This window comes from Notolepis coatsorum (genome assembly GCF_963971535.1).
Source record: "Notolepis coatsorum genome assembly, chromosome: 1".
Taxonomy (NCBI): Eukaryota; Metazoa; Chordata; class Actinopteri; order Aulopiformes; family Paralepididae; genus Notolepis; species Notolepis coatsorum.
In genome coordinates, this window is record NC_140165.1 from 275,143,631 (window position 1) to 275,158,878 (window position 15,248).

At 40.9% G+C, this 15,248-nt stretch overlaps 1 protein-coding gene and 1 long non-coding RNA gene across 2 annotated transcripts in view; both read left to right on the forward strand.

The window, feature by feature from the left end:
* Positions 1-15,248, forward strand: part of caln1 (calneuron 1) — a gene marked incomplete at its 3' end in the record, with an annotated part of 545,727 nt that overhangs the window by 160,010 nt on the left and 370,469 nt on the right. The gene's annotated exons all lie outside the window — the stretch shown is intronic.
* LOC311234891 lies at positions 7,308-8,481 on the forward strand. Its single transcript, XR_014620111.1, has 3 exons — positions 7,308-7,398; positions 7,889-8,157; positions 8,257-8,481. It is a non-coding gene; the product is annotated as an uncharacterized lncRNA (long non-coding RNA).

Below are 15,248 nucleotides of genomic sequence, written 5' to 3' on the forward strand. Positions count from 1 at the left end.
ATACATAAACAGATCGTTATTTGTATTTTTTTATTTTATTTGATTTTGATTTGATATTTTTTATTTTCGTGTCTTACATACAGATGTATGCCCAGCCCATATGGGCTTACAAGACACATAACAATAAGTATATAATAATATACTTTACCAATTACTTAACAAATGACATAGACCAAGATGGCCATAAAAAAAACACAAGAAAATACAATAAAACGTAATATAACACAAGCCGTACTCAATGTAAATAAACAGAAAAACAAGGTGAATTCAAATACAATTATATAGGATACAGTGTGTTTTGTCTCAGGTGCCATGCCTTCTCCAAAAATCCTGCAAAACCGAAGATGTCCTCCACAAAAAAAAAAAAACTCAACATACAACTCTCAGACTGCCAAAACAAATCTGGGTTTACAATTTGAATTTTCTCAAATAAAGCCTTCCTCAAAATGGTGTACAAAGGGCAATAAAAAACAAAATGATATTCATCCTCCACCACTCCCAGATCGCACAGAACACACAACCGCTCATGGCTTGTTTGATTTCTTGCGCCAGGTCATTAACATAAAGGGCGAATAAAGTAGGAGAAAGCACATCTCCCTGTTTTACACCGAATGGGGTGGGGAACCAGCCGGGCCTAACATCATTCAGCTGCAGACAGGCAGATGGGGCCCTATACAGGCTTTTGATAGCCTTATAAAATAGACCATCAATACCAGAACAGATTAATTTATAGTCCAAAAGCTCTCTATTAATCCAGTCAAAGGCTTTTTTAAAGTCAACAAAACAAACAAATGTATTCTTGCCCTCGTCCAATCTGGCTCTCACCACCGATGATAAAACAAAAACATGATCAATACAAGCTCTCTTAGCCCTAAACACATTCTGCTCATCCACCAACATTTCATTATATTCTAAGTATTTATTTAATCTATTATTAAGAACACTTGAGTATAACTTAAAAACTGTACTGATCAAACTAATACCTCTGTAATTTAGTGGGACTCTAGGGTCAGCTTTTGCAGATTTGGGGATGGGCTTAATAATGGACTTGTTCCATATCGAGGGGATGGTGCCTGTGTTAAAACAAGTTTGATATAAACAGTGTAATACATTCAGCAGATAGGGAGTTTTAAGGACCTCGTTCGACAACTCCTCAATACCCATAGCTTTCTTCAGTTTCGCTCTGTCCACTACACTCTGTACCTCGTCTAACGTAATGTCACTATTTAATAATTCACAACCTGTAGGGCTATTGCTCATCCCAAGTTCGGCCTCACATTTTAACTTACATCTTTCTGTCAGGAAACCATCATCAAATAAAGGGTGACTACTACAAGCATACAGACTACTATAGTCGGTTTCCCACTTTTTCAGAATCTGCTCAGTTTCAAAACATGATTCACCGTTATCCAATACAATCTCCTTTGGGACTGTCTGTTTTTTTTTTTTTTTTTTTTTTTTTTTGGGCCTCGTTTATTTATTTCTTTCCAGAATTGCTGGGGATTACTGACTCGTAGTTGTTCTATATGGAGAGCTTGTCCTCTCTTGAAACGTTGTTTGAAAAATCTGAGTTTCTTATCAAATTTAGTTTGACAAGCTTTAAATTCATTCAGTAAGTCTCTTCTCACACACTGTTCCTTGCATTTTAGAAAAGATTTTTCGGCTGCCTTTGAATTAAGCCATAGCCCATTTAATTCATTATTCCAATAAGGTTGTTTGGTCTTAAAATACTTTTTGGGCGAACCGCCTTTCTTTATAGCACAGTGTCGACCAATTTCTTTATGCAGAAAACTACATAAATTATTGTAACAGAGATCAATATTCTCCTGGTTTTTCGGACCGTTATTCAAGAGCTCCATGACATCTAGTAGAGCCCCCGGCAAATCTCAGAGGAAAGAAAATTAGCTGGCAGGTGTCTATTACATGGTTTGATTTGCTGCAGGGGTTCAACCATGCTCTAGATATTAACTGAGTCACCGGCCCGAAAGTGTAGGCATAGTACTGAATGATCAGGTAATCTACTATGGATATCAATAAGATTTGCACCTTCAGAGCCAACAAGTTCAGATGGTGTATAAACACTAAATTCAATGCATGATTTCAAGCCAACGTGAGGAGTTACAATATAGTCCACAACAGCTTTCCCCCTTATAGAAATTTAAGTGAAATTATCTTTGTCAGCGTTTAATCTCCCATTTACTACACAGCATTTTGAGTCTTTTTAAAAATTCAATGAAGGATTGTCCATGTTTATTTACAGTCAGATCTAAAGCGGATCTAGGCGGGATGTCATCTGCCTCCACATAATCTTTCAGATCTGCAATGCGACTATTTAAATCACCACACAAATAAATAGCATCTGCATTAACTGTATACAGTAACGTCAGTAAATGGTTAAAGAAAAAGTCTGCATTACATCCCCAATGTGAGGTTTCCGGTGACAGATAACAAGAAATGATAATGAAAGAATACTTTGTCTCCCGGTGTTCAAAACGTAGAGCGAGAATTCCATCGTAGGCTTTGTCCACAATAATAACTGAGAATGTATCAAAAATAGTGTTCTTTACACAAATACCAACGCCGCCAGAGGCTTTAACCGCTCTTCTGTGACCAACCCGATTATAACCAAACCAGGTGAGGCCCTTGAACTCAAGCAAGTCTGTGGAAAGATGAGTTTCATTCAAGGAAATAAAATCTGGTTTTAAGGAGTTTAGCAGTACAGTTCTAAGTTCACGGATACTGTAATACTGTGCATGAGCAGTACACATGCAGTGCAGCAGCTTGAATTGCCAGTTCCTAAAACCAACGCTCTAAGGATATCTTTTATTTGTAGAGCATTAACTCCTTGGATTAACCTGCCTCAAAACCTCCGCCGCAACCACAGCAGATTCACTTTCAAAAACAATATCTAATTGTATTCAACACTGTTATTAAAAAGCATATAAAATGTTGACCTGTCTACTTCTGTTCTTCCGTCACTGTGCACGCACCAACCCGTTATTTCCATCATGCAATAATGTGTTTGGTACTGTCTCTAAAAAACAAAGAATTGTAATAATAATAACTGTTCCTCATGGACCCCAGGAAGACCAGCAGTGGCTATGGCATCAGCCAGGGGATCCGTAATAAACCCAAATAAAATAATAAAATAAAATGTATGATTGCTCACTACTCCGTCGTTATATACAGCTAAATGCATGCTCGTCTCGCATCGGAGCGTGGCGGCGCTGCCTGCGCAAATAAAAACGTCTCCTATTTATCAAAAGAAAAAACAAAACACCTGGTTTTATCGACCCGCTTCTCCTATTTATAGCAACTGCAGTATCCATATTCCAATTTCATTAACATAATGTTCTATGATTAGTGCAGTGACCGCTTGTCACACCCCCCATCCTGACAACGCACCCGACGCATATCGTTCTTATTCGGGCCAGGCTGAACCGAGCGCAAGGGGCCCACATCGTCCAAAAGAAAACAATGAATGAACAGCCCGCGGCGGCTCCCTGTTGCCCCCGGCGCCGGCAGGAACATGCCTCGACCGAGCGCACGTTGCTCCAATAAAATAGGCGGCGCGTCCCAGTATTGTATGCTCTATATTCCAATATGTGCGTCTTCATCAATGCACTCCTGTGTGAATTATGTGCGTCTCCAGCAACGTTACACATCTACTATGTACCGCAAGCGGCACTAACAGTCCCCGCGCCTCCGACCAAAGAAATAATAATAACAACAACAACAACATGATGATTATGACGAATTGAAAACGGGGGACCCTGATGCAAACAAGACGAAAGTCCCTCTCCCCCCTTGGCCCTTTGTATGTCATGCAGTCTGCACACTGTGCGTGTAACTATAATTATGTAATAATATAACGCAGGACCTCTTTAGGGGGTCTTTAATCGGCATGGAACGAACTGGACCTTGAGTCCGGAATTAAAGCAATTCATTTGGTATATATTTCATTCCATGGAAGGTTATGTTTGTCAGAGCCAAACGAATGAACGATGAAAATGATATCTGTATCATACTTTATGGTCTTCGTGCCTTGCGTTTATCAATAATACGTTTATTCATGCATATGTAATACGTGAAACCCTGATTTAGGACGCAGCGGCGCCCCCAGACACTCGCGGGTTTGCATTGAAAGCGAATAGCTGTAAATGCATAGTCCATATGTGTCTTCAAATATTTCCAGTTCCAGTGTTCCATTGTCCATCTTGCATGTATAACCAGCTATTATATATTTAATTAGAATATCAGAATTCATTATAGAATGATGATCAGTGCGGCTGTACCCCGCAATATGGCTAATTCGCATTAGAAAAGATAAAGATTGCTGGTTCAACAGCATCTACTATAAGTGTGGTAACAACGCAGATATTGAGTGTATAATATTTCTGTGAATATGCGCGTGGTGCACGCCTCTATATCCAACGAAAACGAAAACGATTGCTTCCAGCCCATGAGTCGCGCGTCCGTGGTGGCTGATGGGCCGGCAGTGCGCACGGCGGTGTTCACATAAACTAACCACAACTGCCTTTATAGCATAATGTAATAATATAATACCCGCTCCCACAACTGCTTATATAGCATAATATAATAATATAATATAATACCCGCTCCTTCTCAGATTTGGAGTATATACCCGCCTATCTTTAATGAACTAGATACATTCATCTAATCGTCAAAGCATAGTCAGGAACTGCAATGCCAAGAGGGTTCAACAGATTCCGGTTCCACAGACCTCCCCTCCCTCGTGCGGCAGCAACGAAGGATTCAAAAGTCCGTGAAGCCAAGACCCCTCCTCGCAGAGCAGCACAACCATGGAATATGAACGATATATGCTTTAACAACAATAGGTTGGCCCCCCTACCACCAGTATATTCATTTTAATATAACGATAATGGTCACCTTACCAAGAACAGTTATAGCAATGTATATATAATATACCATTCAACACTATAGCACTCTACACACACCGTCCTCCAACGGCGAGGCCTGGAGCCTGCATCATACAATATCTGACAAATAAGGAAACAGCTAACGACCTATGGATATAGGCTCTAAAACATAATAGATATTCCACACATTTGGACATATAACACTTAGAATTTAAGAAGCCTGTATAATACAGTACACAACACTGAAATATGGGAATAAAACATCGGTATAACGTAACTCATAACCTAACCATATCCAATATGGGTATAACGTAACTCATAACCTAACCATATCCAATATGGGTATAACGTAACTCATAACCTAACCATATCCGATATGGGTATAACGTAACTCATAACCTAACCATATCCAATATGGGTATAACTGACTCATAACCTTTTCAATCGACTAAGCTTATTTCGCAGACCAGGATTGCAGTTGGCTGACGCAATTAAGAGACTAAATCAGGACTAATCAAGGCTGATCAACCTTTACCGTAACCCGTTCGTAATTCTCACGCACTTCAGACCTACAATCCCATGGTTTTGTCTACTCATTCACTCCGGCCATATTCAAGCCCCTGTACATTACAGCCAGGCCTCCCCGAGGTCTTAGGGTTACCCTATCACTTAAATAGTGGTATTTCTACCTGGGGCTCTCAATGGTCTCTAACTACACACCCTCAAGACCCCTACGCTCTGCATCTTATGGCCGCCTCAGACCTACTCCTATCCAAGCTCCGGGAGGGTCATCAAAGAGAAGTCGCCTATTCTCAGTCCTTGCCCCACAATGGTGGAATGAACTACCCACCCCAGTTAGGATAGCCGAATCACGTCCAATCTTTCGCCGTCGACTAAAGACGCACTTCTTCAACCATTATCTGAATTAAAAAAAATAAAAAAAATAATTAAAAACCTAACCCTAACTAACCGTACTGTCATGCACTTGTCCTAATAAACTAACCTACACTGTAGCACTCAACACTTTGATGAACATTGTTGCTCAGCTGATAGAGTTGTGCCCTTCCTGATGGCTTGTCGTACAGAATTTGTAAGTCGCTTTGGATAAAAGCGTCAGCTAAATGACTAAATGTAAATGTAAATGTAAACTTAAATAAACGACCCTAACTTAAATAAATGGGTCACTCTAACTTGGTGCAGAAAAAAGACAGAGAGAGAAAGAGAAAGGTGTGAGTGGAAAAAAAATTAAATAAAAAAGTTCTAGTATAGATTGCACCTTGCAAATATTCATTTCAACAACACAATTCAATGGGTTTACTTATATTTTTAGCAACTTATTCACAAGACAATAATGAGAATGCATCCACTCATAACGGCTGTTTTAACTATGCAGATTTCGACTTAACGTAACAGGTTTTTCTGCTTACCTTTTTGAAAGTAGATCCTCTGAGTGGATGTTCAGTCAATATGTGACTCCGCCCAGCGTGCGCGCCTACAACTCGGCGACCCAGGTTCCTCACGAGAAGAGAAAGATTTTTTTTTTTTTTTTTTTTTCATTTCCGTTTTTTTTTTTTTTTTTTATATACTTACAGTTCGAGGGTTGAAGAACATATTTAGTATAACAGCGAACATATATAATAACTCTAATTGTGTTTAAATTGTGTTTAAAAATGGCTCCTTGAGACATACTCTGATCGTCTCTCACGAAGCTGTGGGGGCAGTTCCCTCTGGCTGTCCTATTTTTGCATGTGAAAGGCTGCTGTTGATGTGAGGTACGCCCCCACACGGTGTGGTGTTTATATTCACAGCACCTGTAGCAGAGAACACTTTTTTGCTGCTTAGATAACATCGACATGGCCGCACAAAAATTATCAGCTGCTCTTAATAGAGGAAGAGATGGAATGAGTATAGACTCCTCGGCGACGATGAGTGACCACATCACAGACTACATGGTCATCACTGAAGGTGAGCCGCCACCAGCTCTTTTATCCGACGATGAAGAGACCGAAGACGCAGATGAAGACGCAGATGAAATTGTCCCAGATCCAATCGAACCTGCCGACGATGGTGAAACAGAGGAAGACGGAGACCTTTGCGTTGAAACTGTAGCATTGGGCTTTTCAGCTGAATCGACCATGCGATCAGTTGAAAAGATGTCTGGTTTAACGGTGGAGGGCGAAATAGAAGAGGAACTCGGAAAGATAAACTCTTTCCACTGCAAGTGCCAGGCGCGCCGAAAGGAAAATTCAGAACGATCTGCCCTGTCTTGTTCAAAAAAACTGTCGGTTGAGCTAATTTACCAAAACCGATTGGACACCGCGTCGTTGACACCAAGAGAAAGGGACATGTGTCTGTTGTCCATTATTGGAACATGCCAAAATGTTTCAGAGATGACGCAAAGTACAAAGAAAGTCAACGCTATACGCCTGGCTTCAAGGACAACGTACAGATTCCACGACGTTGTCGTCTGTCGTCCAACGTTCTGTTTCATTTATGGGTAAGTGTTTTTATGCTTGTATATTGTATTGGACGTAGATGTATTGTATTGGACGTATATGTATGTTTAGCAATAGGTTTAAATAGGTTTAAATAGGTGTTAAAGTCTAGATATAGTCGTCGAATCCTATTCTACCCTGCGAGGGCGTCCATTTTGGATATTCTGGGTAGTGTAGTTTTTGTGCGGCCATTTTGTAATGCACATTGCTAGGATAGGGATTCTTAAAAACTACACCTGAATGTAAACAAGAGTGATTGATTGATTGATTGAAAAGTTTATTAACAGATTGCAGAATGGGTACAGTACAGTACAGCTCAATACATACAATTGTTAAGGGGATGCAGACCAGAGAAAGACTTCCATCTTGTTTACATCAGGGTCCCCCATTTTCAATTCATCATAACATAATATATGACATACAGATACAGTGTGTACAATGTGTGTATTTCATTCATTAATTCTCTTCCCTATTGTTAACATTTTTGTTTAGGATCAGCGATGCGCTTCTCAAAAGCCTTTTCAAACACTACAAGACAGATGGCCTCACACCGCGGGAGAGGAAGAAACAGCCGAGAAATCACAAGCGTTTTTTGTCTCTTTTTGACGTAAAAAGGGTTGTGAAATTTCTGATCAACTTTGCTGTCCTCCATGCGATTGTGTTGCCTGGCCGTCATGCTGGTCACAAGGATTTCACTGCAAAGTTACTGCCAACCAATCTGACCAAAGCTGCCCTGTGGCGCCTTTACAGCGGTATAGAAGGTATGTCATAAAACCACCCCTTTCTTTCTCTCTCACACACACACATGGTTCCCACTTTTTCTTATTCTACCAATCTAACAAAAACACTTGTCTTTTCAGGATTTCGTGTTGTTGGTCAGAGATCCTTCCTTCGGTTGTGGAAAGCACTCCTTCCGCAGATAATGATCACAAAACCCAGGACAGATCTGTGTTCTCAATGCTACTCCAACAATAACCAATTACAGCAAGCCGCGGGAAGGCCAGAGAAGTTGCAGGTGGAGAAACTCCAGGTGTGTACAGTCTACTTTCACTACTACACTACAGACTGTTTTTTACCACCATCTATTCCCCTGTACCCCCGTCCATAGTGGCTTGTTTACAGTATTTACCCAAACATAGCAACGTCCGATGACGACATAGAATGGGTACAATACAGTACAGCTCAATACAACAACAGTGGACTGGAGGATGAAGACCAGAAAAAGACTTTCGCCTTTTTTACATAAGGGTCCTCCATTTTCAATTCATCAAAACATTTAGACATACAAATATACAGTAGTTTCATAAAAATGCTAAAATGCTATTGATTGATTGATTGATTTAAAACTTTATTAACATATTGCAGAATGGGTACAGTACAGCTCAATACATACAATTGTTAAGGGGATGCAGACCAGAGAAAGACTTTCGTCTTGTTTACATCAGGGTCCCCCATTTTCAATTAATCATATTTCATATCTAAATCATATAATATCTCATTGCTAAATATATGCAATATATAATCTAATAATCCAATAATCTAAATCTAATATATAATATAAAAATGCTAAATGCATGGGTATTTTATTTTGTCTTTAATGTTAGCTTGCAAACTCGAATACTGTCTTGGTAAGCCTCATAATGAATTGTTTGGGGAAAAAAAGAAAAACATCGTGATGTGTATCGTGTATCGCCGAAAGGTGAGAAAATATCGTGATATCATATTTAGGCCATATCGCCCAGCCCTAGCTTCAACACACATGACATTAGGATAACCTGAGGATAACTGAGCACTGCCACCTCATTAGCCGTGTGTGTGTGTGTGTGTGTATTGAGCCGTACTGTGTTGTACCCATTCTGCAATCTGTTAAATAACGTTTTCTTTCATTCATGCTTTCATCCAGGTGCAGTTAAAACATCTGGCCCTTGTTGACAGAGAACGCGAGCTGTTGCAGGAGATGACTGTCGCCACAAAGCGCACATGCGCCGAGAACATGGATCTGTCGCTAGGCCCCTCCCCACCTGCAAGCAGAGATATCACGATGCACTACAGCTTTGATTACGCACAGCAGGTGAATATCCAATATAATGTTGCTTTTTGTTGTTAAAGGAAAACTTACAGGAACGTTTGAGTTGTATTTGGAGTGTATTTAGATAAGATGAGAGTGGGAGGAGAGAGAAAATAGGAGAAGAGAGGAGAGAATAGGAAAAGAGAGGAGAATTTTTTATGTAAAAATAGTTCCTTATAGTTTTAGCAGTATTTTTTCATGAATCACTCGCCAAACATAAAAAATACTTGCATTTGGCTAGTAAAGTGGCCTAATTTCCTCCCCTGTTCCCTTATTTCAATGTCCCTTATTTCAATGTCCTTTTTTCTTTTTCTTCTTTCTCTGTCCTGCAGGTTCATTTTCCATCTCACCCTTTTCAAGTGGGTCCCATCTTTTTTCAAACACCGCGCAAATGTGGCCTGTTCGGTGTCCACTGTGAAGGGCTGACGAAGCAAGTGAATTACCTAATTGATGAAGGGATGTCAACTGGTAAAGGCAGCAATGCCGTTATCAGCTATGTGGATCATTTCTTCACCAACTATGGAGTTGGAGAAAAATCAGTGGACCTGCACTGCGACAATTGCTCCGGGCAAAATAAAAACAATTATGTCTTGTGGTATTTTGCGTGGCGTACTATTCACAAACTTCACCTGCAGCTTGCTCTCCACTTCCTAATTGCAGGCCACACTAAATTTGGCCCCGACTGGTGCTTTGGTTTGATAAAGCAGGTTTACAGGAAGACTGCGGTCGACACCCTGGCAGGCATCGCAGACATCGTCAGGAAAAGCTCTGCAGTGAAAGGAGTCAATATCCCCCAACTTGTCGGTCGCGAAGATGGCACAGTTTATGTTCCAAGCCACGACTGGCAGCAACATCTCGGAGGCTTCTTCAAAAGATTCCCACAAATAAAGAAATACCAGCACTTCAGCTTCGATGCCAACAGTCCTGGCATGGTGACGGCGAAATTACACTGTGACGATACAGAGCCATTCACGTTTCAGCTGTTGAAAGACCCAAAACGCTACCCAACCATCTCTGGTTTTCCTGTCCTCACCCCACCTGGTCTAGACAATGACCGACAGGAATATCTTTATAAGGAGATAAGACAATACTGTTCTGATGACGCAAAAGACATTACATGCCCACTCCCAACATCTAGAGCACCTCAGAACAAGAAGACTGTACGATGTTAGACACATGGATGTAGAGCACACACACACACACACACACACACACACTGTACTAGCAGTCACTTTAACATGAACACACACACACACTCATGCTGCACACGCTCACAATGTAAGGTCACTTTAAAAAAATTAAACAAGAACAGGAGTGGTTCTTGTAGAGTAAAAGCTTATTACTTGTTCTTATTACTTGTATTATTGCACAATGTCGCATTCTCATCCTATTGGAATCTTATTATTGCATTCTTGACTTGACTTGATAGTATAGTAGTACTAGTATAGCATAGGGACATAGAAGAATTGTATTGTTGTACCGGTACATCATACATGTACATTATATTTTTATTACTATTGTTTTATTGCACAATCGTAGCGGGCATGGCCAACCGCATTTCACTGTATGCCCTGGTATGCAATGAATAAAAAAAAAATTCACTTTAAACTAAATGGAAAGGTCACTTTAAAGGAAAGAACCGATGTGGTTCTTGTATAGTTTAGATTATTGTAGTATAGCATAATGACAGCATGTCTATTTTTATCATGCACATCTTATGCCTTCTTATTACCTGTTTATGTATTTTATTATTAGTATTATTGCACAATCGATGCGGGCATGACCACCCGCATTTCACTGTATGCCCTGGTATGATATGCAATGAATAAAAAAAAATGTCAATTTAAACTAAATGGAAAGGTCACTTTAAAGGAAAGAACCGATGTGGTTCTTGTATAGTTTAGATTATTGTAGTATAGCATAATGACAGCATGTCTATTTTTATCATGCACATCTTATGCCTTCTTATTACCTGTTTATGTATTTTATTATTAGTATTATTGCACAATCGATGCGGGCATGACCACCCGCATTTCACTGTATGCCCTGGTATGATATGCAATGAATAAAAAAAAATGTCACTTTAAACTAAATGGAAAGGTCACTTTAAAGGAAAGAACCGATGTGGTTCTTGTATAGTTTAGATTATTGTAGTATAGCATAATGACAGAGTTGAAACTGTATTAGCATGTCTATTTTTATCATGCACATCTTATGCCTTCTTATTACCTGTTTATGTATTTTATTATTAGTATTATTGCACAATCGATGCGGGCATGACCACCCGCATTTCACTGTATGCCCTGGTATGATATGCAATGAATAAAAAAAAATTTCACTTTAAACTAAATGGAAAGGTCACTTTAAAGGAAAGAACCGATGTGGTTCTTGTATAGTTTAGATTATTGTAGTATAGCATAATGACAGAGTTGAAACTGTATTAGCATGTCTATTTTTATCATGCACATCTTATGCCTTCTTATTACCTGTTTATGTATTTTATTATTAGTATTATTGCACAATCGATGCGGGCATGACCACCCGCATTTCACTGTATGCCCTGGTATGATATGCAATGAATAAAAAAAAATGTCACTTTAAACTAAATGGAAAGGTCACTTTAAAGGAAAGAACCGATGTGGTTCTTGTATAGTTTAGATTATTGTAGTATAGCATAATGACAGAGTTGAAACTGTATTAGCATGTCTATTTTTATCATGCACATCTTATGCCTTCTTATTACCTGTTTATGTATTTTATTATTAGTATTATTGCACAATCGATGCGGGCATGACCACCCGCATTTCACTGTATGCCCTGGTATGATATGCAATGAATAAAAAAAAAATTCACTTTAAACTAAATGGAAAGGTCACTTTAAAGGAAAGAACCGATGTGGTTCTTGTATAGTTTAGATTATTGTAGTATAGCATAATGACAGAGTTGAAACTGTATTAGCATGTCTATTTTTATCATGCACATCTTATGCCTTCTTATTACCTGTTTATGTATTTTATTATTAGTATTATTGCACAATCGATGCGGGCATGACCACCCGCATTTCACTGTATGCCCTGGTATGTATGTGACTAATAAACCTCTTGAATTGATTTGATATTGTCTGCTGATTTTCATCCAGTTGTCACATGAAAGGTTGGAACAATGATAATGATAATGATAATAATGAGGCTTGTGTCTATCACTCCGCTGGCCAGTTCTACCAACTATGCATTACAATTCCCTGCGGTCAACATAATTTCTTCCTATTTTGGTTGTAATTGTGTAATGATAGATGTATAACCTGAACACTGTACATATCTGTTTTCAGGAAACACTGGGCTATACAAAGAATATGCTGTGATGTCACATGAATGTATAAATATATGGCCATGCATTTAATCTCTCTCTTTTTTATAAAATCATTATAGCCAACATGCAATATATCCCATTGATTGGTACAATGGGACAGACATTTGTTTTATACAGCTATAACCTGCATTCTTTCAAAATATATCATTAATCAATAAAACAGATATTGGAATACATAAATAAAGGTTTTCAATTCAATAACTGAAATATACATTATTCAGACTAGTAGTTATATTACTACTACAATAGAAAATGTTTGATTTTGTATCTGATCTGTCAGCATGGCTGTCACAGCACTTAATTATGTTAATACTATTCAGGGGAGAGGTGTGGCTGGGAGGTATTGTTTACGCCCAGCAGAATCCTGGCAAAAGGTGTCAAATCTTTAAGAGCTGTTATATTTCGTATTGCATCGCTCCCGCTCTGAGCCTTACGAGATACTCTATATCGCCTGTGATACCTAATGTATCTCCCACGAACAAAAACACATGCACCCCACCTGTATGGGGCCCCGCCCCTTATGGTGGTACCACCCATATAATCATGACTCTGGTCATGACACACCCTTCCTCTATTTTCGTCCCAGCGTACTGGATGCTATGCACCATGCGAGCTAGCGGAATGAAAAGATTAAGGAAGATTAATAATGTTGGAAGCTTACCGGAGGTTGCTGGCCCCTGGCATCTTCGACGCATGTTTTCGGCGACACGACGGGCCTGTGATGTTTCTCGTTTGATGACTGCACATCGAGGTTCAGCTGTACAAGGCTGGCTGTCGGGCCAGCTTGTACTCAGGTAGGCCCTGTGTCTTCAGGCATGGGTATTAGTGTTAGTAATGCTGGTTTGTGTTGTTAACACAACCTTGTTGTGTGTTGGCGCCAGGGGCAAGATGGTTTGGTGAACGTTCTCTGCAGGGAACGGTTTCCAAGCTGTCTTGGGCGTGCTGCTAAAACATCTAAAGCTATGCTAACATGCTATCGCTACTGCCGCATGCTATCACTACTGCTAATTGCTATGCTGTTTTAATGTCTCCGCCGTGAGATGTTGTCACTCTCCCGCCTCTTGCCCGGTTCATCAATGAAGGTCAGTCGGTAGCTGTTGTGGGGTTTTGAGTTCTATTTACCTTTTTCGGGTAAATGGGTTGACAACGGGGTAGGTCGTGGCTAGGTTCTAGCCAGGTATTACCTTGTGTTCCGGCGGGGTTTGTTGAACGGTGTTCCCATCTGGGTTGGCGTCGGGTAGTGGGGCTATGGGTCCAGCCGACATGGTAAACATGTTGCGTGTCTGTGCACAGGCAATTGTTGTCTTGGGTTCCACATTGCCTGGCGTTAGGCTGCAGTAGTATAAGGGCAGGGCCGCTTGGGAGAAATGTGAGGCCCTGTGCGTTTTTAGACGCGAGGGCCCCCATCTCCTGGGGCGGCCCTGTGTAGGGGGCTATTGTTTCATTTTGTCACTCTGCTATGAGAAGGCTGTCTTGCTACAGCTTTCTCTCCTCTCAAACCATTCATACTGACGGTCAATCGGTATACTGGGGGAGTAGTGCGGGGGGGGGGCTTTGTTTACCTTTTTTGGTAAATGGGCTAAACTAGGGCTGGTGTTCTGTTGTGAATATTTTGAATGAAGACGGGTCTGGTCCGTCTCCCCTTAAACTTTGTGTGTATGGGTTTGCTCATTCTACAGTTTTTGTGGTTTAGCTCTTTTATTCATTTAACCTTTTCATGGTCCACACCACAGTGGAGGGTGCTGTTTGCAATCACCACTGGTGCTCCATGTTAACGTCAGTCCTTTGTTTTTGATATATTGAAACAATGCCCCGCCCGGCCGACACCATGGTCGGCCTGGCGAGTGGCTGGTGGGCTGTTAAGGCTTGTACCGCCACGGTATGGAATTGGCAACGATTAGAACTGTGTTCGAATTGGTGTTTTTTCTATTACAGAAATGGTGTCTGGTGGAGGGGCCTTGAGGGCCGGCCGACGTCGACACATCGCGCACGGTGTTGGTAAACCACTCCGTCGAGGATGTTGACGTTATTAGCTTTGACCCAGCCGCAAGCTATAACCGCTCAGGGTTCCCCTCTCCGCAGGGGATTTTGGTCTTCTGCTGGAGCGCGGGCGGTATTGTCCTAGGCCCTACACCGCCTCACACCGCGCATCCAGAAGAAGAGAGAGCACGGCCTCGTCAGCGGCGATGACGGGGCCCTCGACAGGCGGCCATGTTTCCCCCGCCAGTGGTGCCCTGGTTGGAGAATCGACAGGGTATCGCGAGGCCGACAGTCTTGGCGGCCGAGGGATCGGCCATTTTTGGGTGATTTCGGTGTTGGTAAACCACTCCGTCGTCATTTTGCCGCGAGCAGCCCGCTCCCCGTTCAATCCTCTCTCTGGTACCCCCAGAAGCGGGGCTCTGAGCGTTCTCCTTT